The sequence below is a fragment of the Rhinopithecus bieti genome, unplaced genomic scaffold (assembly GCF_001698545.2).
Source record: "Rhinopithecus bieti isolate Rb0 unplaced genomic scaffold, ASM169854v2 scaffold_5023, whole genome shotgun sequence".
Taxonomy (NCBI): domain Eukaryota; kingdom Metazoa; phylum Chordata; class Mammalia; order Primates; family Cercopithecidae; genus Rhinopithecus; species Rhinopithecus bieti.
The window spans coordinates 3,163,626-3,187,868 of NW_016805223.1; the positions used below are offsets into that span (position 1 = coordinate 3,163,626).

Consider the following 24,243-nt stretch of genomic DNA (forward strand, 5'->3'; position numbering starts at 1 on the left):
TGGCTTCATTCTTTTTGGTAGGAAATGCAATGTCTTTTTATTTGTGGAGAAACTCAGCATGCCTTTGACCACTAGACCCCTAATAATTTCACTGGAGTGAAACGTCTCTGAAGCTGCCTAGGATTGGTTTCCTATACTCTGGAGTACATGTGTCTCCCCACAGTTTCTTGTCATCTCATGCTCATCCTGTCCAATCAACGTTATATCCATCAGTATAAGAGAGGAGTGAGATGTTCTATGCAATGTCCAGGTGGTACAGGTCTCTTCAGACTAGATTATGACAGAGAACAGAAGAGTTAACATAGCCCTGAGGCAAACACATAAATGAAAATTGTTCTCCCTTCTGTATGAATGTTAACTATTTCTTATTCTTTTTCCTAATTGGAATGGTAAAAAACATGTCCACCAAATTAATGGCTTCAAATCTTATACCTGAGGGTTTAATAATGTGTTCAGCAATGATAACACATCAAGAGCAGCAGCTGCTATTGTTGCTATGACTTCATTAAATCTGATATATAGTCTGTAGCTATTCTCCATAACTATCTATTTATTCAGGGGCCAGGCTTGTGAATTAAATAGATATTTAACATGAAGCATCTCCCTTGTATCCTTAGTCTTTAATTGTACTGCTAAACCTCTGACATAACCTCATAACCTTTGGGATATGCTGTTGGTTTTTATTTTACTACTTGGCTGAAGGTGGATGAGTGCAGGGTGGAGAGTTTCAGAAATTTCCGTTTGGCCTTTCCTGATAGGATAGCTCTTACTCTCCAAACTAAGGACTTCTATAGCCAGTATGCCAAATAGAAATATTCCGTAGGGACTGGGGAACTGACCACTGGATTGGGTTCCTAGGCCCCAAGGGCACACTGTGAGTTGGAATTTAGCCTAGACTCCATTCTTTACTTGCTCTCTGTAGATTCCTATTCTAATAAGAGGATGTGGTAGAACTTTGGGCCTAGTTTGTTCTAGCAAATTTGTGCTAGAAAATTCCTTAAATATTCAGTGAACAGTGTTTTTCTGGGCTCTCTAGTGGATCTTCTGCTCTTACATAACATATCCATTTTAGCATACCCCCTTTTTTTAGCCTCTTAATTCATTTCTCTACCATCTACCAGGGTAACACAGTGTACGTCACTACTTGTTGGCTAAAATTCCTTAGCCCGCTACAAGCTTCTAAGAGCTACTCAAGAAACAATTTTGCTTCCACTGATGGTGTCCTTGGTTGAGTATTCAATCCCAAATTCCAAGAAAATATAATACTTCCTCAGTCAATGAATTCTTGCTTATCTATACTTAAATTCTGGCACTCTTAATCAAGCACTCTTAAAATTCTATCTCAGGAGAGCTCTCCTGGATCCTGTTCATTAATGACAAGAATTCTTGCAATTCCTTATTGCATACTGTCTTTATCTTCCCTTAAAAGACTCAGCACATTCCCCACTGGGTTATGCTGGGATTTAACATTGGTCGCCAGCTTGGTGGCCAGTAAAGGAGATGGAAGGACACCTGATGCTTCATGTGAGAGAGGCTCCTGCAACGTATTTCAGCACAGTGAAGTGCTAATTCTTACCAGAGAAGAATGGGACCCCCCTTTGCTAGACCATAATCTGACCAAGTAAGTAGTCTCCATCCAGATGTACTCGAGCCATATTTAGCTTCTCAGGTTTTCTCTACCGGGGCCCTTTGTATAACAGACACCTTGATTTAACATTCAAACATTTCTCCTGAGCTTTGTGGCTTCAACAATTAAATCATTCTGTTGATCCATTGTTTCTGCCCTTCCACTGTAGGTCATAAGCATCTCTATCACAGGGTTCTCTGGCTATCCCACTTAGACGTGAACTAGTTGTTAATAGCCCTTAATCGCTCATTATCTTTCTTCTGGAAATCAATACAATTTAGCAGTACTCAGCCAACTCCACTGTCTTTGTAGGCATTTCTGCCAATATTTTTCAAATGCTTACATTATTTCACCTGCCAAGGAACTCCTTTCTATTGAGACTTCCTCCCCTCCTCCTTCCCTCCTTCCCTCCTTCTCTCCTTCCCTCCTTCTCTCCTTCCCTCCTTCTCTCCTTCCCTCCTCCTCCCTTCTTTCCTTCTTTCCTTCCCTATCTTTCTGTCATTACAGGTAACATCACTGGCAATGTGCTAGCACTTTGTGCCAAGGAGTATCCATTTCTCATTTATAAAGGAGAATCATGTCCTCTCCAACTGTTGGATGATGAGTGAGTCAGTCTCTTTGCACATTTAACGGCCTGTTTTTTTTTTGGATCACCCAACTTATATACCTCTCATATTTGTCTAGGTCCAACAAGAGGTAGACATTAAGGTAGGCTTAACCAGGCAAGGCTTTTATTAGAAAAAAATGCCTCTGTGACAGAAATGGGGAGTGAGCTGGATAAAACTGGGGGATGAAAATCTGACCCCTTGTAAAAGAAGGTTGAAAGGAAACAGTTTGCTCTGCAATGTGAGAAGGTTCAGCATTATCATCAGAGAGTCCTAGAGCCAAAGCTGGGTATAAGAAGAGACCTATGTTCTTCAGGAATAATCTTGTTTCAGGATCCTCGTGTGCTCAGTCATTGGCTCAGAGAAGACAGTAAGAAGCACACCCTTGGTGAAAATATGGTAGATTAAGAGTGCAGCAGCCTTTGGCTAGTTAAGGTCCTTAGAGTTGAAAGTCTGAGGTGTACCTCATGCCTGCCACAATTGGTGAATAAAAATAATATGTTAGTCCAGGGTTTGGGGCGGGCTAGGTTAGAAACTCAAATAACTATAGGAATGAGGCAGGTAACATCAATGAACTAGGCAGCCTGGCTAGTGGAAAGAAACATTGCTCAAGCTTGAAGATAATCTCGCCTCAGTGCTGGAAAAACAACAGAGTTTGGTGCTGTGAGGGTATGACTGTTGCTAGAAAACTCAGAGTCTAGCATTTCCAGATCTTCTGATTTTATTTTTAAGAAGCATGAAATGTAGGAATTTACATAATGTATACATTTCAAATAATGAGAAATAATTTTTAAAAACTTATTGTACGCCCGGCGCTGTGGCTCACGCCTGTTATCCTAGCACTTTGGGAGGCTGAGACAGGTGGATCATGAGGTCAGGAGATCCAGACCATCCTGGCTAACACGGTGAAACCCCGTCACTACTAAAATACAAAAAAGATTAGCCGGGCATGGTGGTGGGCGCCTGTAGTCTCAGCTACTCGGGAGGCTGAGACAGGAGAATGGTGGAAACCCGGGAGGCGGAGCTTGCAGTGAGCCGACATCGCACCACTGCACTCCAGCCTGGGCAACAGAGCGAGACTCTGTCTCAAAANCGCTGTGGCTCACGCCTGTTATCCTAGCACTTTGGGAGGCTGAGACAGGTGGATCATGAGGTCAGGAGATCCAGACCATCCTGGCTAACACGGTGAAACCCCGTCACTACTAAAATACAAAAAAGATTAGCCGGGCATGGTGGTGGGCGCCTGTAGTCTCAGCTACTCGGGAGGCTGAGACAGGAGAATGGTGGAAACCCGGGAGGCGGAGCTTGCAGTGAGCCGACATCGCACCACTGCACTCCAGCCTGGGCGACTGAGTGAGACTCCGTGTCAAAAAAAAAAAAAAAAAAAAAAAAAACTTATTGTATTCGCCGGCTGTATTAAGTTGATTTTGGTCTACAGACTTGAGTTTGCACTTCTCAATTTAACTCTTAGTAGAATATTTGTCCTTCTTACTTTCCTTTCTGTTTACATATTGCAGGAAGAATGCTAGGTCTCAGATTATTCACTCTGTACTTCCAAACTCAAGATCTAGTACCTTCATCCCCTATCCTTTCTTCTCTGTACTTGAATTCTTCCCAGTATTTGAATTCTTGGCATTGCTGCATAAAAGCAAAGTATTGAGATAGCCTTGTGGGGCAAATTCTGTCTCCTTGTGATGTGCCAATGTCATACATAGTCTTTGATAAGGATGCCTCAAACCCTTCTTGACCAGTTGCCTTTGATACACTTGCCAATATCCTTAGTAGACCCATTGCTGCTATAGCATAGCCATTACCATTTCAATTCACCTTCCACACATAGGCATCTGCCATTTGCCAGCTCTCTTATTTTTCAGACTGGCAAAGCAAGAAATAAGTTTTCAGAATTTTTTTCCTTGCTGTAAAACCTCAGTATCAACATTTTTCTAAAACCAGGGTGGGCTGAGAGCTAAGGTTTGCCACATTTAATCAGTCAATGGATGTGTAGTAGTTTTCATATGAATCTTAGAGGAGTCCTTGACCCGGGTAATAATATGAACATTTGTGTTCTTTTTTTTTTTGTATTTAGAACCTCTTCTGTGAAGGAAGTGGAGTTGGCCTTCCCAAGCACCCTTTACAGCACGTTTCTATGCTTTCTATTTCAGAGTCAGCATTTCCCATTCACTAATAATAGAAACTTATGGAAGTAAATCTCTCCCACACTCCACTCCACGCTGTGATCATTCCTTTCTTTGAATTAGTCTCATTAAATATATTGTTGTATGTTTTTACCTTTGCTGAAGTGTCCTTCCTAGTAAAGATCATTTCAAGAGACTGGGGCCCATTCACAGACATTATTTTCAACCCCATGTAGCCCCAAGAACTGTTTGTTTATTCTTAATGCTAAAAAGCAGTTTAAAATAAGAAATGAAATATGTTATTATTTACTTCAGCCTGGGCGACAGAGTGAGATCCTGTCTCAAAAAAAAAAAAAAAAAAGAAAAGAAAAGAAAACAAATATGTTATTATTGGAGCATGTATAGATATAGAAGACTTATTCATCCATCTTCTTATAAAAACAATGCCATGAAGCTTACATGTGCTGTAAGAATGTTATTGAGAATGTCATTCAGTGCATTAAAAAGGATCTTTTATGAGAGTCTGCAGGATGCATTTGTTCTCATCTCAGAAAAGTTATTGTTCCCCTTGGGAAACTGTTACCCGAAAGGGGTCCTGATTCAGATCCCAAGAGAGGGAAGAGAAGGTCTTTAGATCTTGCACAAGAAAGAATGAAGGAGAAGTCCAAACAGTACAGTGAAAGCAAGTATTTTAAGACAGTAGAGGAATAAAAGAATGACTACTCTATAGGCCACTCTATAGAAGGCTGCTGGATCCCCATTTTTATGGTTATTTCTTGATTATATGCTAAACAAGGTATGGATTATTCATGCCTTCCTTTTTTAGACCACATGGGGTAACTTCCTGATGTTGTGATGGCATTTGTAAATTGTCATGGTGCTGGTGGGAGTGTACCAGTGAGGATTACCAGAGGTCACTTTATCACCATCTTGGTTTTGGTGGGTCTTAGCTGACTTCTATACTGCAGCTTGTTTTATCAGCAAGGTCTTTATGACCTGTATCTTGTGTGAACCTTCCATTTCATCCTGTGACTTAGAATGCCTATCCTTCTGGGAATGCAGCCCAGCAGGTCTCCACCTTATTCTACCCAGCCCCTATTTAAGATGGGATTGCTCTGGTTCAAACACCTCTGACAAAGCTAGTTTTTTTTTTTTTTTTTTTTTTTTTTTTTTTTTTTTTTTTTTTTTTTTTTTTTTTTTTTTGTCTTAAGATAGTAACAATTATGCAGCTGAATAAATAACATTCTTCTGGAAAGCTTGGAGCCAATTCGTGAACTCTCCACAAAGGTTAAGGCCCTATATTTTGTGTTAAGCTCGTGCTGGCTCCATTTTACTTCCTCATCCTTATTTTCTCTTTACTTTGCTTTTCTTCTCTTTTTAAAAAACTAGCTGTATCTTGCTGTATGGCCTGTGCCTTTTACAGTATATCTTCTTTCAAGTTCTTTATGGACCAAAGCAATATATAAACAAATTATACATAAAGTCAGCACCCCTCCAACTAACAAGTTCCAAATGGCACAGAATGGCTACATTTAAATGTAAATACCATGTAAGAGTCCATGGGAACATTTAGTCTGTCTGACTCAAAGATACATTACCATAGGTGAGATTCATTTTAGAGTTGTTTCCTGAGTATATGGTGACATATTTTGAAAGAGCATTGCTGAATGAATGTATTTTGTGTCAATTAGAAGAAAACTTAGGAAGTATGGCTGCAAATGTTACAGACGTTAACCTTCTTTTTTTTTTTTTTTTGAGACAGTCTCACTCTGTCACCCAGGCTGGAGTGCAATAGTGCAATCTCTGCTCACTGCAACCTCCACCTGCTGGGTTCAAGTGATTCTGCTGCCTCAGCCTCCTGAGTAGCTAGGACTACAGGCACCTGCCACTGTGCCCAGCTAATTTTTGTATATTTTTTGTTTTTAGTAGAGATGGGATTTCACCATGTTGGCCAGACTGGTCTCGAACTCCTGGCCTCAAATGATCTGCCTGCCTTGGCCTCCCAAAGTGCTGGGATTACAGGCATGAGCCACCGCGTCTGGCCTGATGTTGATACTCTTAAATTCTTGTTTCTCACAAGCATCAGGATAATCCTGTGAAATGTGACTTTCCAAAAAAAAAAAAAAAGGAAAGCAAACAAACAAACTGGACCTTCTAAACCTAGACATTTCTAAAGTAGACAATACTTTCTACTCTGCTCTTCTATCCAGATAGGGGTAAGAAGAATGTTATGAGCAGGATGGGGTTTCATTTAACATCTGAGGCTTATGGCTTCTTTTAAAGGCCCGTTTTAGATCGATAACTTCTCAAAAGCAAACTCAAAAGTCTATCTCAGTTGATGTTGTCTTTAATATTTTTTCATGCAATAAGATCATTGAATTCTATATTTGATCATTTGCAAACTTTGCAAAGCTTTGTTTTGATGGTACATAAATTTATCCTTATTGTTTATATACTAAAATTTAAAATACTGGTCTCGTAACTTAAGTTTTGTCAAACTGCTAAAGAGTTAAAGTGTTGTGGGGGAACTAACTTCTCCAAAATGGTGGATAAACCATTTCCACTGCCTAGAATCCTCCAATAGCTTCCCAGTGTATTTAGAGAATAAACTCTAACTCAGTGTCATGACTTGTAATTCTTCCCTGGCTTGATGCCTACCTCCTCCTCTGACCTCACCTCCTGCCACTAAGTCCCTTGTTATCTGGGTCAAATAGAGTTCTTCCTTCTATTCTTCTAATAACCCATATTGGTTATTATGTGCACTAATTCCTCCCTTTCATGAAACTTTCCCCTTGAATCTTTAAAAGGCTAGTTCTTTCTCCTTATTCAAATTTGACTTAAATACACCTTTTAAGAGGGCTTTGCTGAACATTTAGTCTATATTAGACTACTTTCCTGTGACCTCATGCAATCATTCTCCATCACATTTTTTTATTTATGTTATAAAACTGATTACAACAACTAGTTTATTTCTTAGTTTACCTATTGACTATTTGGTTTCCTCTGATGAATGTAAACTCCGTGAAGGAGTGAGCTAGTTTGTCTTTTGATTGCCTCATCTCCTGTTTCTATGACAGACCTGTTCTGTTATAATTGGTTCTCAATCAACATTGCTTATTTTAATGAATGGAAAAAAAAAAAGTGCACTGACTTACAGAGACAATTCCAGATATGAATCTCAGTGGTGCTTTACCAAGGTGGTGAGTGGCCATCCTGGGAATGTCTTCTTCCTCTACTCTTCAGCAGCTGGGATAATGAGAACTGAGAGTGCCAAAAGTTTCTTCACTCAGTGATAGTGGGTTTTTTCCCATGGAAAATTGGAATCCTGGAAATATATCACTCTTAGTTTTAGAAGGCTCTATATGTAGCACAGTGGGGCATTCTGTAAGTTTTACTTTTCACTTTGTCAAATCTCAACAGTTACACTTGAAAACCTTGCATACCTTCCACTTGAATCTCTTAATTGAAAATTACATAGATTTTGCTTGTCTATGTTATTTTAAAGTTTGTCTCAAAACCATCAAACCCTGAAACCTGGAGTTACACAATGTGATTATATAAACCAGAAAATCATTAGAATGAAATTGCCTTCCAAACTCAGTATTATTGTTTTTTTTTTTCCTGTTTTACCACGTGTTTGATGGAAACCTACTTCATAATTTAACCTCATATTTTATTCAAAGTATGTAAGAGATAATTTGTGAAAAACCACGATGAGAAAACGATCACATGAATTGAGTTTATATTGTGTGCTAGGCACTTTTCTAAGCTCATTGATCTTATTTATTGCCAAAACAAATTTCTTTGGCAGTGCAGCTATGGTTCCATTTTACAAACAAGGAGACTGAGGAAAAGAATGTAGCGATAGTTAATGTGGAACAAGGATTTGAATCCAGGTCATATGATAGGTGGCCTTTGTAGCTTTCATCTGGGAGAAAGAAGAGTGTTTTCTACCCTCTTAGCAGAGGACCCAGGTGGACATTGCTCTGTCTATTGTTTGCCTGAATCATAGTCTGGGCAGATTGGAAAGTATTTTGCCCTAGGGGTGTCCCCCAGAATCTTCCTTCCCCTCACCTAAAATTCTCTTGTCCACGGGTCTTTGGACATGCTGTTCAATCTTTCTATAAACATTTCTATAAACATGGATTTATTTAGTTACGAAATATTTGCTCACTCTAGACAATTTTTACAAGGAGTAAAAATATACAACAGTATAAAAATCCCTTATAATCTCTATTGTTAATCATCGTTCCTTTTCTTCCAGTCTCTTATTATCTTCATTTTATGACTAGATACTTTGTGTCAACATCTCCTTATGTGTTTGCACACATCTATCTCTCCATGCATGTTCCAGGAGCAGCTCCTTCATGGTTCTTGTACACCTGTCATCCCTCAATCTTTTAGATTTTAGAGACATCTAAAATAAGAAAGTTAGTAGTTTGAACAATAGGCTGTATCCCTGCTACTGATCTAGAGGCAATAATTAGTCAACTTCTCCCTCCTCCACTGTTCATTCTGAATCCCCCATCCCCTCAGATACTACCTCATCAGGCCTTGGTGGCTTACTGGATTTGTGTGACTCAAACCTTCATTTCTGAGGGGTCTGAGTTATTGATAATTATACCCTCCCTAGGCTGGAGCTACGCATATGTTTGATCACAGTTATTAAGGGGCTAGGGAATACCAGAGATAACTGGGTTCCATATGTATCCCAGTTTGTCCCCATTGTGTAACAGCATCCCTACCTCCTTCTGCTGAACACAATTATCCTTGCTGCAACAATGACTTCTCTTCTTATTTGCTCGTTCTTGGGCATAGGAAATTCAAAGTTCCTTGATAGCAGGCCTAACTTGTAGTTCAATGAGACCTTTACTATGTCGTTTGGCAGGACCTTTGTGGACCAGAACAGCAAATAATACAGATTTCAGAGTGGGTTTCAACAGGAATAAAATTTCTCCAAGGAGTCATTGGTAGTGATGGTAAGGGTTATGGTAAGATAGGCCAGTCATGTTTGCACCCCTTTGTTCCCAGACCCATGCAATCTTCCTATTAATGGCACAGTACCATATAGCATTTCCTGATTTCATGCATGTACAACATCATGAAAGATGCCCCCCCGCCCCCAACACACACACACACATCTTCTTCAAATGTTGCCTCCAAGCTAGAGCTTCAGTCATTCCATTGTTCTATGAAACTTGTTATTTCTGGATGATGAGGGATGTGTTATGACTACTCAATCCCATGGGCATGGTACTCCTCCCATATCTCCTTGCTGTGAAGTGGATCTGCTGGTTGGATGCTGATATGTTTTGGCTGTATCCCCACCCAAATACACTGACATAATACATTAACATTTACATAATATATTTAGAATCACATGGTTTCCAGTGATTAGATTTAGTCATGCCTCAAAAGGAACAGAAGACAGTGACTAGGCTGCACATTCCTTATAAAGGATACAGTAATGGTGTACTTAGGATGACTAATATTAGGAATTTAAACAGTGATTTTTTTTTTTCCTCAGAGGAAGCAATTTTATTTTCTAAAAAGCATTTACCTCTGACATGTCAATTCCTGATTTCAGTGGCTGCAGACTTAAGTACCTCTGTGCCACACTTAGGACAAGTAAAGTGCATGTCAAGTAATAAACTACTTTTAGCACAGAAATAACAGAAGATATGCTCACATCCTGTGGTGTGAGGCATAGTGGGACAATCTCCACATAGAGATCATTCTTTGCCACTAGTGGCTAATGTATTGTCACTACTGGGAGCACCAGTGAGAGGGATACACCATGAAGATAACTTGGCTTTCAACTTCTGGACATTGATAAGTGGTAGAGGAAAATCAGAAATTCAGCAAAACCATGCCAGAGAATAGCATCTCTGAATTCCTACATGTTGTGGGAGGGACCCGGTGGGAGGTAATTGAATTATGGGGGCATGTCTTTCCCGTGCTATTCTCATTATAGTGAATAAGTCTCATGAGATCTAATGGTTTTATAAGGAGGAATTTCCCTGTACAAGCTCTCTCTGTTTGCTTGCTGCCATCCAAGTAAGACGTGGCTTACTCTTCCTTGCCTTCTGCCATAATTGTGAGGTCTCCCCAGTCATGTGGAACTGTAAGTCCATTAAACCGCTTTTTTTGTGTGTAAATTTCCCAGTCTTGGTTGTGTCTTTATCAGTAGTGTGAAAATTGACTAATACAGTAAATTGGTACCAGTAGAGTGAGGTGCTGCTGTAAAGATAACCAAAAATGTTGAAGGGACTTTGGAACTGGGCAGCAGGCAGAGGTTGGAACAGTTTAGAGGGCTCAGAAGACAGGAAGATGTGGAAAAGTTTGGAACTCCCTAGAGACTTGTTGAATGGCTTTGACCTAAATGCTGATAATGATATGTACAATGAAATCCAGGCTGAGGTGGTGTCAGATGAAGATGATGAACTGTTTGGGGACTGGAACAAAGGTGACTCTTGTTATGTTTTGACAAAGAGACTGGCAGCATTTTTTCCCTGCCCTAGAAATCTGTGGAACTTTGAACTTGAAAGACATGATTTAGGGTATCTGGCAGAAGAAATTTCTAAGCAGCAAAGCATTCAAGAGGTGATTTGAGTGCTGTTAAGGGCATTCAGTTTTAAAAGGGAAACAGGACATAAAAGTTTGGAAAATTTGCATCCTGACAATATGATAGAAAAAAAAAAATCCCACTTTTTTTTTAGGAGGAATTCTAGCCAGCTGCAGAAATTTGCATAAGTAACAAGGAGCCAAATGTTAGGTGTCCAAGGCATGTTAGAGACCTTTGTGGTAACACCTTTCATCACAGGCCTGGAGGTTTAGGAGGAAAAAATGCTTTCATGGGCTGGGCCAAGGGCCTCTCTTCTGTGTACAGTCTAGGGATTTGGTGCTGTGTGTCCCAGTTGCTCTAGCCATGACTAAAAGGTTCCAAAGTACAGTTTGGGTTGTTGCTTCAGAGGGTGGAAACCCGAAGCCTTGGCAGTGTCCATGTGGTGTTGAGACTGAAAGTACATGGAAGTCAAGAATTGAGGTTTGGGAACCTCCACATAGATTTCAGAGGATGTATGGAAATGCCTGGATTCCCAGGCAGAATTTTGCCACAGGGGTGGGGCTTTTAGAGAGAATTGCCTTCTACCATGATTGTGAGGCCTCCCCAGACATGTGGAAGTGTAAGTCAATTAAACCTGTATTTTTTTTTTTTTTTTTTTTTTTTTTTTTTTTTTTGCCAAGTCTCCGGTATGTTTTTATCAATAGTGTGAAAATGGACTAATACAGATGCCATGTTACAGGGTTTGAATGCCTGTGGATCAGGCATTCTCTAAGCCTCAGGCTGGTGGTGGCAACTGAGTCACAGCAAACAGGAACGGCAAATGCACATCCTAAGTAGGTGTCTAACCGTTTGAGAATGAACCACTGCCCCTCTCAGAATGGAAAGAGCCCAGTGCTATTTATTTCCACCATGTGGTCAGTTGGTCCCTTGAGGAATAGTGCCACACTGGGATGTCTGGAGCTGTTATAGATTGAATTGTGCCTTTCCAAAATTCATATTTAGAAACCCTAACTCTCAATGTGACTGTATTTAGAGATAGGGATTTTCAGAATATAATTACGTTTTAATAAAATCTTAAGGCAAGGCCCTAATATGAGAGGACTGTTGTCCTCATATGCAGAGGAAGAGACATCAGAGTTCTGTTTCTTTCCCTGTACATCCCACAAAAGAAAAGCCACATGAGAACACAGTGAGACGGTGCAGTGTGCAAGTGAATGAGGGAGGCCACACCAGAAACCAACCCTGTTGGCACCTTAATCTTGGACTTCCAGGCTCCAGAACTGTGAGAAAATAAATCTGTGTTGTTTAAACTACCCAGTCTGTAGTATTTTGTTATGCCGCCCTAGCAGATGAATATAGTGGCTGACTGGATAGAAATTCAAAGACGTAGTAGCTGAATGTGTGTGTCAATTATGCTCTCTCCAGAGGAGGCTCTGAGTGAGTGACTGTCACACCTTATTATTTTATTAATCAATTGGCAGACAATTTTTTAAAGTTGGAATTGTTTTAAATATAAGAATTAACTACAAAATTTTAATAAAATGCCTTCTCCATTCAAATCACTTTTTTGTTTTAATTTTCTTAAATTGAGATAAAATTAATATAACGAAGTTCAACACATTAACAATATTAAAGTGTAACATCAGTGCTTTTTGTTGTATTCACAATATTTTGCAATCATCACCACTAAGTAATTCCAGAATGATATAAACACCCCCTAAAAAAACCTACTCTTATAGAGCACCTGAATATTTCAGTTACGAGTGCTAGGGAAGAGATAACTAATACTATATGTTAGCCCTTAGAGCTTTCAGCAATCTGTGAAAAATTCAAATAACATGTATTTCTGCAAGAAGGTATATTTTGCCTTCAGTTTCAAAAGGCATGTTATTGAAATTGCTAAAATAGAAAGTAGAATTGTCTTAAACATCTTTTTATAGTCCATTCGTTAAGTCTTTTGCATGAATAAAAGTGAATTTGATATTTTTAAAATCTCAAAATAAATCCATAAAAAATCATTTCCCACTTATTTGGAGTTGACATCTCTGAACCACTGCATACATTTATAAGTAATGTGGCATATTTTTATTGTGCATCTGCTGTGTTTTACCCGACTAGGTGGTCAGGATAAAACAATCAAAAAGACAGGTGCTCATTCATGCTCATCCTACTCTTAAGGAAATTATACAGTAATGTGTTCCTTATCAGACCTTCACTTAAGATGTTAAGATCAAAGAGATTTTACATCTTTTGATGAAACTTTGGAGGCCTGTGTATCTGTTTTACCTCTATTACCATTTGTATGGTCAAGTAGAGCATAATGAGAGGAAACACTGGGCAGAGTATCTGTCATTTTATTCAGTTGATACACACTGTGAAGAGAAATGATTCTAATAAGGTAAGCAAAAATGAGCATTGTCATACAGTGCATACCAAATGACAGTAAAAACGTTAAATGCAAATGAAGGAAACCCAGTCCAAATCAAATTTATGAGCTATAGAAATGGGACCTGGGTATGTTTTAAAAATTGTTTTATATGTATTAATATTTTCTTAAATTATATGTTACAGACCACGAGTGTCCAACCTTTTGGCTTCCCTGGGCCACACTAGAGGAAGAATTGTCTTGGACCACACTAAAATACACTAACATTAACAGTAGCTGATGACCTTTAGAAAATGGCGAAAGAAAACCTCATAATGTTTTAAGAAAGTTTATGAATTTGTGTTGCATCACATTCAAATTTGTTCTGGGCCACATGCAACTCACAGCCTAGGGGTTGGACAAGCTTCTTATAGACCATTTCTATGATGTGTTCTATAAAATAATAATTTCCAGTGATGAAATTATTTTCTTCATTATTTACCAAATATATTGTAATCTTTTAAGGTGTTTAAGGTATCTACTGTTTTAGCAGTGAACAAAATTCTGTTGTTGAAAAGTAGTCTACAGTGTGTGGGTGTGTGTCTTTATATTTATGTGTGTGTGTGCATGTGGGTGTGTGTCTGTGTGCACACTGTTTGGTATAATCCTTATATTGCTTTCTACCTCATCTAGTTCTTTATTTACACTACATATATTCTGGAGTTTATGCTAAATTACTCTTCTATATTAAATTACAAATCCCCTCATGAGGAAATGTCTCTTCATTCTTTTAGAAGTTAAATTTAATATAGTCATAGTAAAGTTTATTCTCAAGACTTTTAGCTATGTATAATAAATATGTCTAAGTAAGAACATGCATTATTTTTATATCATCAAACTCAAGGACAGTATCACTGGAGTAACTTTATAGCATTTTATAAAATTAAATACATACAATTCTTTTGTTGCAGTTGCCTAGGAACACATTACATTTGAAAATGCTTCCAAGAATCACAGTAAGGTGGAAGGAGTAGATTGGAGCCAAGCAGAAGATTTTACTTTATAAATACAGTTTACACTAAACGCCTTTCAAAGAATACAACTGGAGTTGTGGTGATAAGTTTGCTTCTGAGTTAGATAGAAAATGTCTACCTCTTAATTAGTCATATTTGTTAAAATATAAAAAATTGTCCTATCTTCTCTCATGGGATTTGGTCACTAGACTACATAATTAATGATGTATAATTTATGAAAGTGTCACTACTCCCTTCGTAACGCGAGGAAACATTTTAGTCGCCTTATTCCTCCTAATAATTTAGTTTCAATTTTGAATGTGTTTCCAGTTTATGAATCACAAAAGGGTTATGAATAAAATAATCTTTGTGATGTCATTTTGCTTTCTGAGTAAGGAAATATTTGGGTCTGGAAACAGCAAAAGCAAAATAATACCCAGTGTTAGGGAAGGCATGAAGAAGGCAAGTTGTGCTGTTCAAAAGTGGGCTGCTTTGGCTTTTTGCAAAATATAAATGTGTTCTTTACTTTCTTGATTATTACTTTTTGCCATGGGTCTAAGCTTATTATTTTATTATAATTCACTAAACACCACTTCAATTGGTTTATATTTTCTATAAAGTACCCTATTAACTAGTACTCCAATTACAGGTATAAAACACAATCTGTATGTGACCTTAATGTAATTCAAGAATTACATAATCATGTAATTAGAGTTCTGATTGGTTTTATTTGAACAGGCAGCGATCCGCATCTCAAAGATGTAGGAAGCACAAGTCATTCCTGCAGCAAATATATTATTGCCTGTGTTTTATATCTCCATAATATGTGACAACTTATGTTTGTTCTACATATGTATCTAAAATGGCAGTTCAACAAATACTGTGGATAAAATAACCCAAAACATCAAACTTATTTATATTACAGGTTGAACATTCCTAATCTGAAAATTCAAAATCTGAAATGCTCCGAAATCCAAAACTTTTTTGTGCTGACGTGATGCCATAAGTGAAAAATTCCATGAAGACCTCATGTCATAGTCATGGTCAAAATTTTGCTTCATGCATAAACTTATTTAAAATAGCACATAAAATTACTTCAGGCTATGTGTATGAGGTATATATGAAACATAAATAAATGTTATGTTTTGGTTTGGCTACCATCTCCAAGTAGTCTCATTATGTATGTATAAATATTTAAAATTCGCCAAAAAAAAATCTGAAATCTGAAACACTTCTGGTCCCAAGCATTTCAGATAAGGCATATTCAACCTTTATATCAATATGCTAGATATTCTCTGGGTAGAGTCTCATGCTCCTTTGAAGTCACTTGAGATAGGTTCAAACCTCCAATTCCATGATCTGTGGAAATATAAGCCCTTTTTCCAAGTGCTGCATGAATTTATTGGGGCTTCTGTGGTTACCATTTCTCTACCCTTGAGCTCAGGTTTCTGCACATGCAGTGTCTCACCGTGCCCAACTTACCCCATTCGCAAGACTTACAGGGAAATATCCTACAGGAAAACACTCATAACTAAAGTAGTTCCATAGAAGATTGATTGGGAAGGATATCATAATGAGGTGCTGGATTTGGGGGAGGTAAGGTTGAAGTAATAGAAATAACTAGAAAGGAGACAGTTGCTATTGGATGCTTCTTAAAAGCCTCCTGTTACACACCATCTCTCTGGTTTTTCTGACTTTCTTGCTGTTCTGTCTTTGTCTTCATACATTTATCTCTCAGGAGCTGAACAAATTCCTTTCCTTGTCTCCTAGAGAAAAATTTACTCACAATTGTTTGTTTCTTGGTTTTTCCTGATCCTAATGTCTACAGCACTTAACCTCTGCAGAAAGTAGCTTAGCACGGTAATTAACCAAAGACATTTTTTTTTTTTCTTAGGTAAGTTCTTATTTTGTCTTGTCCATGTGAGTTTTGTGAAGGAAATGTTCTTATGTGAATGAAGCAGAAATGGTTTACTTGCAATAGCTGAGTTTTACATTCCCAAGTTAGGACTGCAGGGGGTGTCCTGAGGCTGGTGTATGTACCCAGCTCTTCACAGTGATGGCCATATCAGTTGCCACATTCACTCTATGATACAGCTACTTCTGCAAAAGTAGGGCAGCGTTTTCATAGGCAAGGGCATCTTTCTCTCGTTTCAAAAGAGCATATTTACTACTTACAACTTTATATGAAAAGTGGGTCTTTTCCTTTAGCTTAAGAAGTGACAAATATAACCTCCAAAAGCACTGAAAAGAAAGAAAGAAGTGACAATTGTGTTACTGGTTTTGCAGTATTAGCAAAACCTGACATTTTTTATATAATAAATTACTGAATTTTTACTGCTGTACCTTCATAATAAAATTACATTTACTACACAATAATTTATACATTGAAATACATGTTATCAAGTCAGAGGATAGCTTCTTAACATATTTTTCCAGAAATATTGTCTGTAAAAGACCTTATTTCCAGAACAGGGCCATTAATCCAGAATATCTGAATAGTTGTCTTAGAAATGCTTCACGAGTTACAACAAAGAAACCAAAAGTAATTAAAAACATTTTATATCTTGGCAGGTAAACAGGGCCAAAATGGAACTGAAAAATTAAAATTAACCCAATAGTGGTTGAGATTTTGCTTTCCATTTCATCCTCAATCCATCCACTTTCTCTGAATACACCAGCTGACACACACCTAACCATTTTTGAAAGATAATATAGAAATATTTATTTTTGCAAATAATATGAGCCGAGTCCACAAAATGCCAGACTTGCCATAGGCCTTACATGCTTATACTTTAGACATGTCTCCATATCTAAGAATTGTTTTACACTGTTGCTTAGCAACAATCTGGTCATTTAATTCAAAAGCTATTTCTAAACTACAAAGCCTTTTGTGTAAAAGAAATCAAATAATCTGATTTTTTGTGTGTATAGAAAAAATGCAGGGAAGGTCTTCTGTTTTTCATAAAGGGATTATAGTATTAAATCTGGAAAATAACACTCTGATTGAAATGTTTGTTATAATTTTAAGTCTTTTATTTAAAATATTGAAAATAATGAAGTCAAGTGTCCTTTGCTCTGCTTATTCAGTTGCTGGTTAATGTGACATCCAATTTATATCCTAAGTTAAATGTGTCTGGGAGCTAATCTTTTGAGGAAAGCCAGTTGAAAAGGTGGTCCTTTGGGTTTTGTTTGTTTTGTTTTGCCTAAAGAAGAAAAGATTAAGGAGATACTTAATATTTAAAACACATAAACATGTATTTAACCATTGTACTTATGCATCTATTATAGAAACTTGCTACATTCTACCTGGTATTAGAGTTTTCTACATATTTTTTCTCTCATACTATTGATTGTACTATTTATAATCAGGTATCCTTTCTTATTTCAGTTTTCTATAATCTATTATTATCTTATATAAAACAGGCTCTTCATAAATATATATCAAGTTTAATATATTAATAATACTTATAACAATAATAACAATGCCATTTTTGACCAGTTATCTATGTGCCATGCATTTTACTAATGATCTATTTTAACGGTAAGAAAAATTATGGCTATTTTTTCTGTTTCTATGAAGGACAGAGAAGAAAGAAATCTTAAATTACAGCTACTGTAAAGGTTGGGAAACACTAAAATAGGTGACCAAGAACTTGCATTCTTCCACATTGTGATAATAAGGTAAAGTTAAATGCTTATATTTTTGGATACTAATGGGTTTCAATAATTGTTTTTTACAAACTTAGATCTTAGGCCACATCAGGAATAATAATTTGTATCATAGTGCAGTGGATATTTGTTGATTTGACCTGTGTCAAATTTTGTATCACTATTTTTGGTGTTTTCTTTTTAACCTAAGAAGTCTTCTCTCCATTCTCATTTTGTGTGGTTTCAGTGCGACAACCCCAGCCCCCAACTTGAGAAAGAGGAACATAAGCCAGGCCTTGTCTATGACAGTGGCCTTCCCTTTGGCTATGGCAACCAAGTTAACACTGTATAGTACATGCCCCCACAAAGGAAACCATTGGTAGCACTATTGTAACTGGGGAAAAAGGTGCGATCTTTTTATTGGGATTGCTAAGCTGATTAAACTAAAGTCTAGAGCTACTTTCCGTCACTGTTTCTTCAGCAATGTCTTTCTGAAAATGAATCTAGGGCAGAAAAAACATTGCTGAGGCAAACATCACAGAATAATTGTTGCAGTTTTGAAAGGAAAATAAAAACATGGGAAATAATTCACTATGCCTAAAGGAAAAAAGTAAGCTAAAAACTGAGTCACACAAGAAACTGCTTTTCCTTTTGTTGCTAAGCAGATAGCTCCAGGTTAAAGGTTAAATCTCTCCACAGGTAACTACTCTGTGTTTGCCCTATCTTATGTAAAGTACCAATTTACTGAGGAAGAGAGGAATATATAATTGACTATTCCCCCGGCCTACTCCCTTTCTATTGCACTTGTGGATTACCATACACTCCCTCCTTCCCCTCCAGCCCACTTTTCCTCTTTAAATATTGACGTTCTCAAATTCATCTTTGGAGAAAGTCACAGACCACAGACTGTTTCTGTGATTTTGTGTTCTTTTCTTCCAGGCATGTCTTTAACCTTGGCAAAATAAACTTCTAAATTGATTGAGTCACAGACCACAGACTGTTTCAGTGATTTTGTGTTCTTTTCTTCCAGGGATGTCTTTAACCTTGGCAAAATAAACTTCTAAATTGATTGATTCCTGTCTCAGATGCTTTTTGGTTTACACTGTCAATATTCACCAATAGATGTTAAAATCATTGAGTGAAAGTTTGAGGAGAAAAATGACATTAACATAGTCTCAAAGTGTCTCCCTGTAGTTATTTNTTCCTGTCTCAGATGCTTTTGGTTTACACTGTCAATATTCACCAATAGATGTTAAAATCATTGAGTGAAAGTTTGAGGAGAAAAATGACATTAACATAGTCTCAAAGTGTCTCCCTGTAGTTATTTATTAACTACAAAGGGGAAAATATTAATTTTACAATGGAAAAACTTGTTAGAGAAACCTTAACCAAGTAATCAAGGTTAATATTGACAGAAATAATATATATTGGCACTATGTTCCCCCAATAATACGTACTTAGAGGGGAAAAATAATTACTTCTGTAATTTGTGCCAAAAGAGCAAAACCTCAGTCTAATCGTAAAGAAACATCAGACAGTCAAATTGAGGCACATCTACAGAATAATGGACCAGTACTTATAAAAAGTACCAAGATAATGAAAGGTGAGAAAAGATTGTGGAATTGTTACAAATAGAAAGAGACTAAAAAGACACAACATTAAATGCAATGTGGCAGCTTTGATTGGATCTTAGAAAAGAAAAAAAGACTTTCAGGAAAAAAACTACCTGATGAAATTCAAATAAGATCTGTACTTTAATAGTAGTGTAGTAACAATGTTAATTTCCTGGTTTTAAAATTACAGCTATCTAAATTTTTAACAGTAGAGAAAACTGAGGAAAGAATATATATGAACTCTTTGTAATCTATTCCTGATATGGTTTGGCTGTGTCCCCACCCAAATCTCACCTTGAATTTTAATAATCCCCACATGTCAAAGGTGGGGCCAGTTGGAGATAATTGAATCATGGGGGCAGATTCCCCCATACTGTTCTCCTGGTAGTGAATAAATCTCATGAGATCTGATGGTTTTATAAATCAGAGTTCCCTTGCACACACTCTTTTCTCTGCCACCGTGTATTATGAGGCCTCCTTAGACATGTGGAACTGTAAGTCCATTAAACCTCTTTTTCTTTATAAACCACCCAGTCTCGGGTATTAGCAATGTGAGAACGGACTAATAATTCCCAACATTCCTGTAACTTCTAAATGTATTTTGACATAAAAAGTTAAAGAAACTGAGTCAAGAGATTAACAAAAATAGACTCCTGGTAATTCTACCTACCTCTGTCCAGCCATATTTGAACAGAAACCTACCACTATACTTTTCAGGTATGTGGGTCAAAAATTATTTAATCATTTTATTTGGGTTTCTTCTCACTTCCATGCAAAAGAGATATGACTAATATATATTTCTTTTTTCCTCTGGTGAATTTACTATGGCCTGTGTAGAAAATACCTCATTACCAATGAGGTGCTTCACATAAGGGAATTTTCCAGATAATTCTATACTTAAGGCAATAATTTTTTCAGTTTAATAATCTTGCATGGAGCCTTTTCTATAATGTACTTTTCACTTTCCTGGCTTTGCTGTGGAGTACACAGAAGATGATTTTTTATTCATTCGATGACTGAGTCATCACCCTGAACATAAATCATCTTGTATAATAATAGCATGTGATGGCATCATGATTGATTGAGGTGTGGAAATGTACGTTTTTATTCTATATTAATTGGCCTCTGCTAAGATTTTTTGTCTATATTCATAATTGTTGTGAATCTTTCTCAGCTTATATGGTTTTATACACATTTTTCTGCTCTTAAACTATATTTATCAGTTCTTCCCCCTGTAGAACTTGCTGCTACGTATCTGCCTTAGAGAACACAATATTAATAAAATCACATCTAAAATAATAGTCGTGCTCTGGATGAAGATCTTTCATGTAATCAAAGTTCTTGTATTTTGTGCTATTGATTTTGGCTAAATAGATTGGTTGGTTTCCTTTTCTTCATCCTAATAAGTATGGACTGTGATCTAGAAGGGTGAATTTGGTGAATATATGACCTCGGAATATGAGAGTATGGCTGTATTAGAAATTAAAGTTTATAGCTTATATTATTATTAACTGTTTTTAGCATTTGTTTTCTCAATAAGTCATCACTATCCTGTTCACTATGATAACTTTTCCAAAATGACCTATGAAAAATGAACATCATATATAACAAGAACTAAAAGTAATTCCCTTGGGCAGATTAAATGTTTCTCCATGTGCCAGGGACTGTGATTACTTTGATTACTTCTTCCTGCTTACAGAACTATTCATGATATGTCTGTTATGACAGGTCTTTTGTCTTTGCTGATGTGAATTTAGAGGCTTTTCTTTTTCTTTCTTTTTTTTTGGTATAAATTTGTCCATTCCCTACAGCCAACTTAAATGCCTATCCCTTTTTATCTCAATCTCCTTCGAAATTTGTCCCTTGCACATGTACTGAACTTGTAATTAATCTGAGCTGATTGCACTTTTCTTCACTGCCCATATGCATCTATTATTATCCATTCTTCTTTTTTTTTCCTTCCTTCAAGTCAGCACCAGCTATACTGTGCTGTCATTTCCTTGGCTTGGAACCAATTCTCTTTTGCTGCCAAGTGCCATAGATCCTATAAAGTACTTCTGTTGCAGTAGTAATTTTGTTACCTAATATAAATGAACAGCAAAGCTTCAGAGCCGTTACTATAAATAGCATAGAGCTTCTCAAAAGTCTCCCACTGATTGTTCATCAGACTGATTTAATCTCTACTAATAGTTTTAATTCATAAATTGACATTTTAGCAATTCATTCTGGATTTTTTTCCACCACAGTGCACATTAATTTTTCTTATTGTATGTAGAGAAATAGTTCTTCATTGTTTGTTTGTTCATTTTCAAATATTTATATGTAAATATGTCTAATCTCAAAGAGAAAAAAAGGAATTAAAAAGAAAATCCATGATTTCCCATTATTTCTTATCCTTGTGAACTATTTGCCCCTCAACCTTTTGAACAGAGTATAATTTGGAGGGCCTCCTTTGGTACATTTTGTCAATTAGGATCATCAGTTGGTAAGCAAATATAGGGACCATTGACTATGATTAGGGTGTGGTGTTTAGCAAAAGGGAAATGATGCACTGATGTAATGGAGACAATTCTGGGCTGGGAGCCAGAGAGGTGAGTTTTAGTTCCAACTATGCCAATATATTTATGTGTACTCTTGTGAGTTTACTGTGGCCTGTCTAGAAAATCCTATCTTCCGAACATGGCAAGGTATGTATGACTATGTGAACTTAAGTTGCTTTCATCTCTAATAGTTTATGAGTCTAGAATACTGTGTTCCTTTAGAAATTCACAATTTGAGATGGAGACTGATGAGTTCTGTTGTCTGCAATTCCTATGAGAATTTGAAGTAAAAGAACCATGTCTTATCTTGTGTATGGTTTCAACTTCAAGCATAGTCTGAAACAGGTTCCAGTTCCTTCCCTCTAACATGCAAATGACAGATGGCATTCATATTCAAGACAAATGCTCATAAGTCTACATGATATTATGAACCGTTCCATGATGATAACTTTCACCATTTTTTCTGTCGTATTAAAATCCAATGATACTATTGAGTCTGCTTTTAAAAATGTATTAAAACATCTTTTTCAGATATTATTAAAACACAATATGTCTTTCACATATTTAAAGTGTAAAATTTAGTAAGTGTTGACATATGTATATTGCTAAAGAATTATCACCACAATCAGGATAATGAACACATCTATCAACTCTAATTATTTCTCTGTGCTTCTTTATAATCTGTCTCATCTGCTCCTCCATCATCTTTCTTCATCAATAAGCAAATACTGATCTTGCTTCTCCCATTAGAGATTATTTTGTATCTTCTAGAAGTTTAAACAAATTGAATCAGTAAACAAGAAGATATTAACACTATGGCAGGGATTGGTCTGGCTTTTTAAGCTGCATAATTGTTTTTATATTCATCCGCCTTTTGTGAGTTCATAACTTTTTAAGAAAATAGACTTTGTTTTTATAGCGGTTTTAGGTTTACAGCAGTATTCAGCAGAAGTTACAACAATGTACCATATCCCCATCTGCCCTGACATATACATAGCCTCGCCTATTATTAAGAACACCCATCAGACTGGCACACTTATTACAACTGGTGAACCTACATTGACAAGTCATTATTACCCTAGGTGCATAGTCTATTCTAAAGCTCACTCTTGGTGTTATATATTTTATGGCTATGGATCAATTTATGTTGACATGTATTCATTATTATGATACAGAGTAGTTTCACTGCCCTGAAAACCCTCTCTGTTCTATGAATCCTTCCCTTCCCACTAACTCCTGGTAACTGATGTTCTTTTTACTGTCTCCATAGCTTGCCTTCTATAGAATGTCATCTAGACAGAATCGGACAGTATATAGTCTTTCCATATTGTCTTCTTTCACTTAGTAATAGAGACTTAAATTTATGCCATGTCTTTTCATGGCTTAGTATTTTATTTCTTTTTAGCACTAAATAATATACCATGGTCTAGATGTAACATTTTGTTTATCAATTTACCTACTGAAGGACATTTTGTTTGCTTCCAGGTTTTGGCAACTATGAATAAAGCAGCTATAAATAGTTGTGTGTAGATTTTTGTGTGAATAGGTTTTCAACTCTTTGGGGTAAATACCAAAGAGTGATTGCTGGATGGTTTGGTAAAAGTATGTTTAGTTTTGTAAGAAAAAACCAAACCATCTTCCAAAGTGTATTTTGGAACCATTTTGCTTTCCCACCAGAAATAAATGAGAGTTATGACTGCTCCACATCCTCACCAGCATTTGGTAGTGTCAGCGTTCTGGAAATTGCCATTTTGGTAGGCGTGTTGTGGTATTTCATTGTTGTTCTAATTTGCGTTTTCTAATCATATAAGATGTGAAGCATCCTTTCATATGCTTATTTTCCATCTGCATATGTTCTTTAGTGAAGTTTCTGTTAAGGGCTTTGGGCCATTTTTTAACCTGGTTTTCTGTTTTCTTATTTTTCAGTTTTAAGAATTCTTCATGGCCGGGCGTGGTGGCTCAAGCCTGTAATCCCAGCACTTTGGGAGGCCGAGACGGGCGGATCACGAGGTCAGGAGATCAAGACCATCCTGGCTAACATGCTGAAACCCCGTCTCTACTAAAAATACAAAAAACTAGCCGGGCGACCTGGCGGGCGCCTGTAGTGAGCAAGACTCCGTCTCAAAAAAAAA

General features: G+C 36.9%; 1 long non-coding RNA gene across 1 annotated transcript in view; it reads right to left on the reverse strand.

The window, feature by feature from the left end:
* Positions 1-15,847: 15,847 nt before the first annotated feature.
* The window catches only part of LOC108529402 (uncharacterized), a 36,723-nt gene continuing 28,327 nt past the window's right edge, over positions 15,848-24,243 (reverse strand). The window contains exon 3 of the long non-coding RNA XR_001885519.1: positions 15,848-16,551. This is a non-coding gene — a long non-coding RNA (uncharacterized LOC108529402). The remainder of the gene's footprint in view (positions 16,552-24,243) is intronic.